Genomic DNA, 14,394 nt, shown 5'->3' with positions numbered 1-14,394 from the left:
CCCTCCTTCTGGAGGACCAGGCATGTTTATGCACTACACAGATCGCCCATTGAATGGGTGCAATCACCTGCAATGTGCACTGAACGATGAAACTGGTCACAGGGGGTAAAAGCAAAAGGAAACCCTTTTGCTGTACACTATATCCCATGTATGGTTTGACTAGTGATTTGTATAGAAACAAAACAATCTTCTTGACATGAGTCATCTTTGACTTTTTGGGATACATTACAGGTATTTGGCTTGGCAGCAGCTGCCTGGCACTGGTTTCTAAAGCAATATACCCTATGATTTCACCTAGATCCCCATCAAATTTGTCTCTCTTTACTTCACCCATCATGTTTTGCTCAATTTATAGTGGTAATTACTTTTAGGTTCCATGTCACAGCATGCTGCTGCCTCCTCTGTGCAATAAATAGATGAAATTTCCAGGGCGGGGACACTAATGACGCGGGCTGACCTGCCAATGGCGGGGGTGATGAGCCAACATTTAAAATACATATGTGTTCAGCTGAGTCTGAGAACTGGGAACATCAGTCTGGCATGTTTTTTTTTGCAGTTTTTATCCTACCTAAGGCACATTGAATGCCTCTGTATAATGAGAGACAACTCGGCAGGACAGCGGGATGAAATCTTTAAGCACAAATGAGATACTGTAGAGAGAGGAGCCGGGGGTTCAGCGCCTGTGTAATGTCTCAAAGAGCCATCCAAGCAGTGTGAAATGGGCCAGGAAAAGAGAGAGACTAATTAGCCCCCTGGAGTGTGTTCAGATGTACAGTGTGTGTCTGCTAAAGGGGCTGATATTTCATCCAATCAGAACACGTAAATGGCGCCAGCTTTTTTTTTTATTAATGGAGTCCTCTGGTTACATTGCATTTATAGGATCTTCTGTCTTGCGGAAATGAGACCTCTGAGACTTGGCATTCCGTGGTGTTGCGTCAACGTAACACCTGTTACCGGTGTCATCGCCAGATGATCTCCGTCCCTGCCGCCTGGACACTCTCCTGCACTCCAGTCTCTGTATTTGTATTCAAAGCTCTACAGGCCTCATTTGTCTATATCGTCTGAGCCAAATTCAGCTGCTAGGATTGTGTCTGAAGGGGTTTTTCTTAAAAGAAAAGTATTTCATTTGAAATTGCTTTAGATGAAATCGCTGCTAATAAGATTCCACCACTTGAATATGTGCAAACTCCTTAGGAACTTGATAGCGATGTTGTAAGTAGATTTAACGTTTGATTTATGATGTGTATGAGAAGCAGTGTTCAGAAGATAGAACAACAAACCCTTCCCGGTGGACTATTTGCAGGCATTTTTACCATGTACTTGAGAAGCACTGAATTCAACGTGCAAGTTTCTAGGATTCTGAGTGAGCATTTGTGATGTCATCATACAGACACAGTGACATCACGTAATGGAAATAGCTCAGCGAGCCATGGTGTTGGAGGTAGTCTATTAGGCTACCTGCACATGTTGCAGATTAATGTGCAGTGTGGGGATTCGCTCTGGTAGTTGGGACAAGCGGGTGCAGTACAGAGGCAAAGTACAAGTTCGTGTTTATTCACACATAAGGTCAAACAAAAAACACTCTTTGCAAGCTTGGTGTTTGTTCACACCAAGTGGAAAGTTCGTGCATAACAAACAAACATCACCTTGTCTGCGGTTCTGCCTCCAGCAGTCAAATTGCAGGCTTTAGGTGGCCTGCTCACCCAATGCACAAGTCTCAGCTTTTCAGCCAAGCACAGGGCTCAGTTTGCACACCAGTGATTGCCAGAGCTCCTCTGTCAGAGAGAGGTAATCACTCACAGCTGACACTGCTGGCTGTTTTTTTTATAGGCCAGTCAAGACCCGGCCTGGAACGTGGGGAGTAGTCACCCACCCAGCACTTTGACTACTCCCAATAAGAGCCGTCCTGGATCATCAATATAGCCATACTAAAATAGCAAAGTGTCAATCAGCATTAGCTGCTGTTGACACCTGAAAATACCGGCTCTTACTTCACCAAGGCCAGGAACCTTGGTGACACATACTTTCTGTCAACGACGGACCCTTGCACCTTCCTACAGCAGAAAAACACATCATAATGGTTAGCAGTGGTGCCTTGCAGCGCTGGGGTCCTAGGTTCAAATCCGACCAGGGACAACATCTGCATGGAGTGTGTATGTTCTCCCCGTGTTTGTGCGGGTTTCCTCCGGGTTCTCCGGTTTTGTCGAACTTAGATTGTGAGCCCCATTGGGGACAGTTGAATGCTAATGTCTGTAAAGCGATGCGGAATATGTCAGCGCTATAAAAGTGCTTATAATAAGTTCATAAATAGTACAGTGCCAGCAAAGTGTATGATATTTCACTAAGCTTGTGAACACTTTGCTTTTTCCCGAGGAAATTGACTTGCCGTGCGCATTTTGAAATCCACAGCGTGTCAATTCTTTCTGTGGTTCTTTTGTGCGGATTTTGACCCTTTTCAATGCTACGATGAGATCTACGGCAAAACCTGCCCCCAAAACAGCAAGGAACACATCAGTTTTTGATGCAGAAATTTGTGTAGAATTTCTGCAAGAAAAATCACACCTGTAATGTGCACCCTTGTCAGGTAGCCTTTAGACTGACATATTCAGATAGGGGTCCATCTCCTTTCTTCCACATAGGGCAGAAGCGGATTCTGTTTGACTCCTCAGCTGCTTCATTCTTAGGAACTGCCTTTTTGCCCAAGCGTTCACTAGCAATCTGTAACAGACGTCTGATCCATTTCCAATACTTCAAAATCTTACGAAAGAAATAGAACCTTCCTTCCCATTCCCATTTTGTACACCCAGAACCAAATGCAAGCACAACCCAGAGTAGTGAGCTCTAACCTGTGGTTTTCCACTTGTTACATAACTACAACTCTCAACGGGCATGCTTTGAAACTATAGTTTTGCAACAGCTGGAAGGCAACAGGTTGCAGACCACTGCTATAGAGGTTGCTTTTGTGGATTGCATACAGGGAAAAACCCAACTCTGAGGGCACACTCGCACGTGGCAGGATTTTCCTCAAGAAAACCCACCGGTGCAGAATTTTACAAAGTTGCAAATTTTTTTTGTTTATGTATTAGGGCTCATGCACATGACCGTGTGCTGGCCGGACCTGGTGCAGAATGGAGTCACGGAAGCACTATGGATTGCTTCCATGAGGTTTCTCTCCATGCCTCCGCACTGCAAAAAAAGTAGTGCATTCATTACTTTTTTCCAGGGCGGATGGATCCAGACCCATTCAAGTTGAATGTGTCTTGATCTATCTGCAGAAAACTGGGGACTACAAATTGTGTTTTCCACTGCAGAATCAATTTCTACAGCAGAACACAGCTCAGGGATAGACCGTTTTCAGCCCCATAGGATAACATGGGACAAGTCGTAATGTTGCAGATTTTCTGGTGGAATATTCTGCCACTTGTGAGTGCATCCTGACTCTCCTTTCTCCTTCCTCAAGCTTGGTGTGAACTACTTGTTTCTCACAGCAGTCAGTCAACTCATCTCTAAGATGATACCATTAGAAATCCATGGAAAGGTTCCTTCATGCCCAATCTGTATACAAAGACCTATGATCTTTCTCCTGCTATCCAAGAGTTGGGAGTTTGTATCTTCCAATAGATGTAAATAGGACTTGGATGCTTCATGTGGACTTGATTTCTGGGTTATGACTGCCGCACAGTTGCAGTTAGTTGCTTGTGGCTGCGCTTATGTTATAGATACACTGAATGCTCAATGCATTTCTATTTAATACACTACTGCTACATGCTGCGTGCATCTAGCTCCATCCTGAGAGTTGTCCCGAGGATGGTTTAAGTTTTAAAGTGCCCTGGAAATTCATCCATGGACGCCGAGCACGTGTATCAGTATTTTCTCAGCACTTTGCGTCTGCTATTTCGGAGGCACAGAATGGATTTTCATGTAACAACCGCTATTGTGCACTTAACATTCCCTGGATACAGCTTCTCTTCTATTCCATTCCTCTAATATCCCCGTGCAATCATCTCCTCTCATGCGATGGTCTCTTCTCTGTATTTTTAGATCATAATGCTGATATTTGTCTTCTTTTGCGGCTGTTTCACAGGAGCCGTCTGTTCTGCTTATTCCCCATTCCAGGTTGAGAATAATATCCAGGATTAAGTTATTGATTTGGGAAGATGTGTTATCATGTCATTATCAGCAGACACACATCATGGGTTCATTATAGACTTTCTGATATGAGTGTCATGTTTTATAGATTTGCTCAAGCTGAACATTTGAAATTAGTAATGTACTGTGATTTGCAAATGTCATTGTCTCACGGAAATGAATGTTGATGTGATGTCCTGGGTAATGGGCTGTCAGAACATACAGCGCCCCCCACATCCTACCCTCCACATCATACCCTCCACATTCCCCACATCCTACCCTCCACATCATACCTCCCCACATCCTACCCTCCACATCATACCCTCCACATTCCCCACATCCTACCCTCCACATCATACCTCCCCACATCCTACCCTCCACATCATACCCTCCACATTCCCCACATCCTACCCTCCACATCATACCTCCCCACATCCTACCCCACATCATACCCTCCACATTCCCCACATCCTACCCTCCACATCATACCTCCCCACATCCTACCCTCCACATCATACCCTCCACATTCCCCACATCCTACCCTCCACATCATACCTCCCCACATCCTACCCTCCACATCATACCCTCCACATTCCCCACATCCTACCCTCCACATCATACCTCCCCACATCCTACCCTCCACATTCCCCCACATCATACCTCCCCACATCCTACCTCACACCTCATAACCCCCACATCATATCCCCCACCTCATACCTTCCACATCCAAACCCCCCCCCCCCCATATCCCCACACACACACACATAATACGCCCCTCAGCGGTGATATATAATAACCTAAGGAAATATCACAAGTATTATGGGATCATTGGTGCCTGGAAACTCATGATGTTAGCAAGGATAGGGCTAAGCCATCATATGAGGAGGGGAATGGTGGTAGGCGGTTAGTCACAGAATGAGAGGGACAGGGTTCCTAGAAGTGCAGAGCATTTCAGGAGAGGAGTGTGTTGATATTGTAGGAGATTTTAGATTAAGGCTAGTTTCACACTAGCACTAACTGACTTAATCACATCCAGCACTGCCGATAAAAACTGCCGAAGCACCGCCAGGCCCCATTAACTATAATGGACGAAAAACACTGCAAGCACTAATGCTGGATCCCACTATAGTCTCTGGTGGGAAGTGTGAAGCTAGCCTAAGAGTTACATACTGGAGACAGCAGGATCTCCAGCAGCACAGAGTATTTCAGGAGAGGAGTGTGCTGATCTTGTGGGAGGGCACAATCTTAGAGTTACATAGTGGAAGTAGTAGTGTACCCAGCAGTGCAAAGAATTAGTATTTTGGTGCAGTTTTGGGGTGTGGAATCTGCGCCAAAATTTACATTAAATAAACTCTGTGTGGACATACCTTTAGATATGATCTGTCTCTTTGTATTTACCAGATAAGCCAGTTAATTCAGTATTGTTAGCGCATTTTCCAATCAGTGAAGAGTGAAACCTGTAAAATGCATGTCCCTGGTGTGTAATAGACCGTGCAATAATAATTCATCAGTGAAAGCATCCGCCTAACTACCTACACAGTACTCCATGGTATATGGGGGGCCCAACAGGAGCTATGGGGGTTCTACAGAGAACCTATGTATAGTAACAGAGAGGTGTTAAGATCCTGGTGTCTTGCAGCTCAGTTCTCATTTAAATGTAGGTAATGGCTGCGCTCCAGGTAGACAGAGTTCAAACAATTAGTGCTAATTATGATCCCAAGCATAAATACATGTGCTTTGTGGTTATGGCGAAGGAAGGAGTCCAGATATAGACCAGCGGATGCATCGACATTACAGAGCAATCAAGTACTGTATTAGCACAGAAAAGAACATGAATATCAGATACACAGTGGTTTCTAGAACTGATTTATTAGGGCTCTTTCACACGACCGTGCCGTGTTTTGCGGTCCACAAATTGCGGATCCGTAAAACATGGATGCCGCCCGTGTGCCTTCCGCAATATGTGGAACTGAACAGGAGGCCCATTATAGAAATGCCTATTCTTGTCCGCAAAACGGACAAGAATGGGACATGACTCATAATTGTTGCAGGGCCACGGAACGGACCAACGGATGTGGACAGCACACAGAGCGCTGTCCGCATCTTTTGCAGCCCCATTGAAGTAAACCGGACCAAAACCACGGTTGTGGGAATGAGCTCTTACCCAGATTGTCCTTTGTTTTAAATAAAGGTCTCATCTTTTGAGACAGTTTTTTAGTGGATTACAAGCTCCAGGATGGGAGTTGTAGTTTCACTGCAGCTACAGTCAAACAGTAATGAAATATAGAATAAAACACACATCCATCAACTTCTGCAGCGGAACGGACCGCAGGGGCAACACATAAGGCTACGGTGGGCCGATGGGGGTAGTAGTAGTCTGTACTCAAGGTTTGCAGAGCCTCACTGGGCCGGAGTGAAGGGGAAGACAGCACTAGATCCCCCGGGGCACTCTCTATTGCAGGGAACACCAGCCAGATGGTGGTTGAGGTGCCCTTGATGGTAATAGGTATTGAAGGTGCTTTGGTGGCTGGGTTTCTGTGTTGTTCGTGGCGCTAGCACCGTAAGGTGCAGATGTTGAGGGTAGTAGAAAGGATGAGGAATCAGTTGTAGTAAACTGTTGAATATTTACTTAAATCAAATATCTCAGGACCGTAGGTACAGTTCATCAGTACAGTGCACTTATATGGCATAAAGGAGGATTCAGAAATTAGTTCAGCTGTAATCCTTACAACAGGTCTGGCAATTCTCAGTTGATGAGTTTTCCTAATGCTGTTACTTTACAGGCAAGACAAAAGTTCTCTTCTTAGATAGTTATACTTTAAGTCCAATCTCTAGCAGTCAGGTACTGAATAAAATGGTATCCTTACTTTATATTGAGCAAGACAATAAGGGTGTTCTCCCTCGTGGCAGGCAAACTCTCTGCTGCATTGTTTTATGCAGGATGATCTCCTGAAATATTCAGGTCCGCTATGTCCCAGAAGGCATTTAGCACAAAAGGATAATTATGGCCTTTAATCATCCAGTTGTGTCCAGGTACCTTTTAAGTTCCTCCTGGTCACTGGTGCTTGTGAAGTCCCTTGGCTAGACTCAGCTCTAATCTTCACTAGACTTTCTCTATATTCATACATAGACTCACTTGTCTGTGCTGTGCTGCTTTGACTACTTGGTCTGTCCTCTCCAGGCTTGATCAGGGCCCAGAGGAAATAAAGGCAGCTACATCTTGGACTGAGCCTGCTCTGTTCCTCCATACACTTCCTTCTCCTCTCTGCTTCCTACATTACTCACTTCTGCTTCAACACTTCCTCTCTACACTGAGTCAGCAAACCCCAAGCTATATATAATATATGGCGTCAGCACCACCTAGGGGCGAATGGATGTAATGACAATGCCAGCCCGAACTTAGGAATTGCGATACATTAAATACATATACAGAAATTTAAGGGGAGCACTTATACACACATAAGTGGGACACTGCACTTCAACCTCGCTGAGACCTACAGTACCACTTCAAGATGACCTGCATATACAGTTGGAGCAGTTCTATACCAGAGTGGCACATTATCACATGACAAAAACCATGGAAAAATTCAACCAAAAGCTTATTGCCATTGTTTATTAAAGGAGTTGTGTCACTTCAGCAAATGGCATTTTATTATGTAGAGAAACTTAACACAAGGCACTTCCTAATTTATTGTGGTTCTCCATATTGCCTCCTTTGCTGTCTTGATTAATTTTTCCCTCACATTATACACTGCTCATATCCAGGGGTTATGGCCACCGCTGAAGCATCCGGAACAAGATCTGCTGTGCATAAGTGCCTATGCGCGTTTCCACTGTGGCGGCCACCGGTTGAAGCTGGTGCTTTTTCCTATAGTGTGCAAGAGCAGCCACCGCTGCTGGATTATAGGGTGGTCACAACCCCTGGATACAAGCAGGCTTGATGTTGCGGACTTTCTGGAGGAAAATTCCACCACATGTGAGTGCACCCTTAGGGTCCAAGACCGCACTATTTGTCTCAGTTCATATAGAGACCTATTCTATGGTCTAACTAATATGGGAAATTTTTGTGCTGCAATATTTGCATTGGGATCCTAAAGTATACTTGCTACAATTTAAGATTGGTGGGGGACACCTGGCACCCTTGCTGATCAGCTCTTTGAAGAGACCGGAACGCTCATGCAAGCACTACCTGCTCATTATCGCAACCGCAGTAGTCAGCAGGTGTAATTACTACTGCGCCCTTCCTTTCACTTCGATGGGACAGGGCCTTTCAATTCAGTTGAACAGGAAAGAGCCATACTATTGAAGTGAATGGGACGGCTGAGCTGTAATTACACCTGTTTGTTGTGACGGCGAGCAGGTACACGGCGTAGAGAAGGCAGCGCTGGTACAAGCAATACTTTCTCTTCAAACAGCTGACTGGTGGGGGTGCCGGGAGTCAGCCCCCCACCGATCTGATATTGATGACCTATCCTGAGAATAGGTCATCAATATAAAAAACTGACAACCCCTTTAAAGATTTAAGAGATTGCCCACTAGTAGTCACAACAGGGAGCTGAGATTTATATGTGCCTATGGGGAAACAGAGAGATGGTGCACATGCAATGCGATGCGCATTTCACTGATGGTTGCTTGGGATGTAGATTTTTATTCTTCTGTTTTTCTTCATGCGCGTGAAAAACATATACAATCTGGATACATCTGAACGCAATTGCAGACAAAACTGATTCAATTTGCTGCCAAACCATCGCTTTTTGCTGAACAGATTCTGACACAATCTGTATCACTTGTGTGAAAGAGGCCTATAAGAAACATCATGTACGATCCCTTTAAGCTACTGAGGCAAGCAACAGAGGATGCACCCTTCAGTAGCGCGGTCTGAAGACTCTGGGGTTCAGGCCTTCAAAATTAAGGCTGCTGATTAAGATGTGGACTCAGCTTAATGTTTAGGAAAAATAGCAAACATAAAGTTAATGAATCAGTGTTTGAAGGGGCTTCTGTATCATTAGAGGCTTTGGGGATGACTTCATTCTGGGCAGTATACCGACCGTTTAGAGTCAGACGACAGCATGTCAGAGCGGGGAATAATCCAGTGATGCTGATGATATGTGACACATGTAGCACTAACCCCCTGACAGTCCCTCCATCCGCTGTAATAAGATCTGTGTTTCCCTGTGCATTGATCTGTTTGCTGAACTCGTGTAGTAAATGACTTGAGATAAGTCTCATTATCGTCAAACTGTTTACTGAGGTTAATATTGTCGCTGCATGCATAATATCTACATGTCAGACAGAGCATACACCATAGCATGCCAATAGCTAATACATCGCTAATTACTAATTTCATTTCTATCCCGTACAGAAAAACGGTGAATTCCTGAGACTAAATACTAGAGACAATAATGCATGTCACCTCGTATCAGCATTTTACAGAGCTGCACTCACTATTCTGCTGGTGCAGTCACTGTGTACATATATTGCTTATCCTGTACAGATCCTGAGTTACATCCTGTATTATACTCCAGAGCTGCACTCACTATTCTGCTGGTGCAGTCACTGTGTACATATATTACTTATCCTGTACTGATCCTGAGTTACATCCTGTTTTATACTCCAGAGCTGCACTCACTATTCTGCTGGTGCAGTCACTGTGTACATATATTACTTATCCTGTACTGATCCCGAGTTACATCCTGTATTATACTCCAGAGCTGCACTCACTACTCTGCTGGTGCAGTCACTGTGTACACACATTACTTATCCTGTACTGATCCTGAGTTACATCCTGTATTATACTCCAGAGCTGCACTCACTATTCTGCTGGTGCAGTCACTGTGTACATACATTACATTATGTATTCTGTACTGATCCTGAGTTACACCCTGTATTATACTCCAGAGCTGCACTCACTATTCTGCTGGTGCAGTCACTGTGTACATACATTACTTATCCTGTACTGATCCTGAGTTACATCCTGTATTATACTCCAGAGCTGCACTCACTATTCTGCTGGTGCAGTCACTGTGTACATATATTACTTATCCTGTACTGATCCTAAGTTACATCCTGTATTATACTCCAGAGCTGCACTCACTATTCTGCTGGTGCAGTCACTGTGTACATACATTACTTATCCTGTACTGATACTTAGTCACATCCTGTATCATACTCCAGAGCTGCACTCACTATTCTGCTGGTGCAGTCACTGTGTACATACATTACATTACTTATCCTGTACTGATCCTGAGTTACATCCTGTATTATACTCCAGAGCTGCACTCACTATTCTGCTGGTGCAGTCACTGTGTACAAACATTACTTATCCTGTACTGATCCTGAGTTACATCCTGTATTATACTTCAGAGCTGAACTCACTATTCTGCTGGTGGAGTCACTGTGTACATAAATTACTCACCCTGAATTATATACAGTGACTCCATGGATTATTACATTGTATTCAGTTGATTTGACAATGAGAAATCCTGCAGCTGCATCACAGGGCAATGAAGTATTATATGGTTCTTTTAAATGTCAGAGCCCTTAAATCGTAATATCAGGAACTCCACTGATAACAGAACAGGTTGTGTATATTACCATAGGTTGATAATGGGGTGGCAGAGAAAGGCACCTTTACTGTCCCCCAGCAAACCTGCATGAGTGTGAATGCAAATGGTGAAAAACAGACTTAAAGACATCAGAACGACTGAATCTATGTAATGTGGATAATTTGGTAATGACGGAGGGTGCAGAGGGTGCACTAGGATCGAAGATAAGTGGACGTATAATGATAAGCATCATCCTAATGTGATCGTATAAGACATAAAAATGGATATAAAAAAACTTTGTAACATTACTAAATATATCAAATGAAATTACTTTATTTATATAGATCCATCCTGGAAGGAAAGGTCAGAGCAGATTAATCTAATATGTCACATTTGCATAACACTATTAATCTGACACTTTCTCCAGTGTGAGCTGAGATTCGCTGAGCATCAATAAACCGGAGGCTGCTCCCACAAGTCTTGCAACGGCTGACATACTGTGCACTGGGGTGTTCGGCTGAGGGAGCCAGTCAGCATATGTGTGGGATGAAGTTCACAGCTCACAAAGTTTATTGCTGTACTCACCAGCCTGAGCCAAGCTCTATGGGTGCCAGGACGGTATTACCCATACTGGCATAGTACATGCAAGGGGACAGAATATGGGGGGGGGGGGGGGGGGGGGGCAGCAAAGAATCAAAGCAGTGTGGAGTGCAAAAACAGACTCTGCAGTGTGCATGTTATGTATTAGCGGGGCGGAATGACCAATGACCTTACAGGGAAATTTCCCAGTGGGCTGATGCCCCAGTGGGACACCCAAGTCCTCCTCTCTGCCGCTGACCTCAACAGAGCATAATGAGCTCTCAACAGTAATTAAGACTGTGAGAATCAGGTTCTCATGTACCCGGCCAGTAACCGCACATGCCCTCTTGAATTCAACTGCTGTGGCCCGCACCTCACCTTCTAAGCTCCCTGCTCCATAGACAACTGGGGAAGGAGGACAGTAGCTATTGATGGCCACCACGGAGGGACAGCTTTTGGAGCAGTATATTGTGCTACTCTGTGTTATTTGGTTCTGCTGGGATGGCATTTTGCACTATGGTATTGTTGACCCTGCCTACTTGTGTTGCCCTGCCTTCTATTAATTTGGACCTGCCTATAAAACGGGGCCACTTTTAGTTTTTTTTCCAGGGCCACTTTAAGTTCCCAGTCCGCCCCTGTGTATTAGGATGGAATTGGACGCACAATCTTTGAAGATTTTACATCCAAAAGGAAGAAAATATATGAAGGAAAGACTGGTACTTCTTTGTATTGTATCTTCTACTTAGCAGTGTAGCTGTGAACCCAGCACTAAGGTAATAAAGTAAACTCGCCAGATTCTATAGCAACAACTTTGTGTCTACCTGTGTGTGCCTTCAGCAGCTCACTCCAATTCCTCCTCCCTCTCCTTAGACTTTTATGGGCAGCATTCAACCTGACCCCTCAGTGAGCTCATATTCTATCTAGTCGTCAAGATTGAGTTCAGCTGGGAATTGAGGGTTAATGATTAGTACAGCTATATTGCAACGTTTCCTATATTCACTTCTGGTACTATTGATTTATGCTCAGTTTGTTGAAATGACAGTGCCATTGGGCATGACTACTAAATGGAAAATATGGGAACATTGTATAGCCGATAAAGGACTGTCATTTCTAGGCTCACATCTGCATCAGAGGCTCTATTAGGACCCAATGGACCCTCTAAGTCAGTGGGGTTTGTCTGGGACTTGTGGTGTCTGTTGTGTAAAGATGGCTTCTATCAGAGCTCAGAAATATTGTATTGAATATATATAATGTATTTATAGGTAATGTTAGACAAAGTTTAGATTTTATATGACAGTTTTGCATAAACCCCAAAATATTATATCCAGAGGTTTTTGAGGATCCAGCAGCCACATTTTCAGAAGTTCCAGGATATAGGAATTCTTTAAGTTTAAATATTGTCGTTAGCTTTTACACGTTAGCCTTAATGTATTGGCGATATCTGGCCTGCGGTATGTACAACCATCTATAATGCACATGTCTAGTGGAGTGTATTTGAACATCAATTTATCTTCCTCTGGAGCTTGTAATTATAGAACTTACAAATTATAGTAAAAATAACCGTGTTTCATTTTTGTGACATTTCAGAAAGTAGCAATTTTTGTGCCTCTATTAAGTAGCATGAGACGAGCATGTCACCCTGAATCCCGGGGAGGATGCTCCTGTCAGGGTGATGTCAGCTCCCTATATATCTGATACTGTTACTCTATTCACTGCCAGACTCAGTGTTGTGCTGCTCTATGGGTTTATTGATTTCTTTCCTCTCTTCCTGGCAGCTAAATGACAAAATACGCCAGCACCCGTCATTGAGAATAACTCCAGCTTCCCAAGATTGTTATGATGGGGCAGATGTTGAGAGACCTCCTGTTCTCCCTTTATAGGAGGCTCCCAAAGCTTCCTTCCGTCTTCTGAATTTTGTTTAGGATTGATCTGGCGCAGACGATCCAAGGGTGTTCTTCTAATTTACTGCACGCGAGTGAGACAAATGAATCTCAGGGCTCGTGTAAGTGATTGCGGGTTAATGTACAATTGACTTGGGTCCTGTCAATTAACAAGCGAGATGTGGAATGGAGACAGACGGAGGTTGTATCCCTCTTAACCGGATGGAGGTCTTAAGATATAAAGCGATTTGTTTCTAAGGAGGAACAATCACTCCTTATGATGCGCTTCTATCATAGTTTTGTTCCTTAGAATACTATCTGTCCTTGTCATTGACAGTCCCTGACCATATATTCCCATCAAGCAGGGATCACATGACTGTTTTCATTATGTGCTAGAGCCTTAGATATCATGCCAAAGGCAGACATGGACGCCATTGCAGTCAAGGAGGAAAATCTTCCCACAGCAAAGTATTTCTTCCTTTTCAACTTTTGTTTTGAAACCAAAAACCTTCTAACCTTCTGAGGTTCCAATGCAAAATTAGAAACAGTCCTTCACTACCCATCAGGGCCGCACCACCAATTAGGCGAGGTGAGGCAAGGGCCTCAGGTGGCGTGGCCCTGGAGATAAGTGAGGGGTGGCAGCAGAACTGAGGGAATTGAGCACTTCATTTGTGGAAGTGCTTATCTCTCTATATTTAAATGTATTGCTGTCCTTAGGACAGTGATACAGTTGGATGCTGTGGCGGGGCATGGGAGTGTTGTATTCCTGCCCTGCTGTTCCCTCTGATAGGCTTCAGAGGTCAGTACAGGTGGCACAATCACATCGCCATCACGCTGCCTGAGCCGGGTAGTGTACAGTGTGGGACAAAGGCCGGAAAAGGTCTACACCACATCATTGACAGGTGACAAGTATTCATTTTTGTTTTTTTCATTTGACACCGTGCTGTTTGGCCAGTATGGGGAAGGGGGGAGAGGAGCACTATGGGGGTATCTACTGGGGGCATTATATAGGAGCATTATATACTGGCATACATTATGGGGGGCACTATGGGGAAGGGGGAACACTATGGGGGCATTATATAGGGGCATTTTATATTGGCACACATTAAGGGGGCACTATGGGGATATTAGCTCAACTGGGGGTACTAAGAGGGGTTATTTTTTGTACTGGAACACACAAGGGGTCATTGGCACAGATTATGGGGGCACTATGGGGACATTGGGTCTACTGGGAGCACTAAGAGGATGTATTTTTGTACTGG

This window comes from Bufo gargarizans, chromosome 7, assembly GCF_014858855.1.
Source record: "Bufo gargarizans isolate SCDJY-AF-19 chromosome 7, ASM1485885v1, whole genome shotgun sequence".
NCBI classification, from domain to species: domain Eukaryota; kingdom Metazoa; phylum Chordata; class Amphibia; order Anura; family Bufonidae; genus Bufo; species Bufo gargarizans.
Note: the sequence above shows the minus strand (reverse complement) of the source record.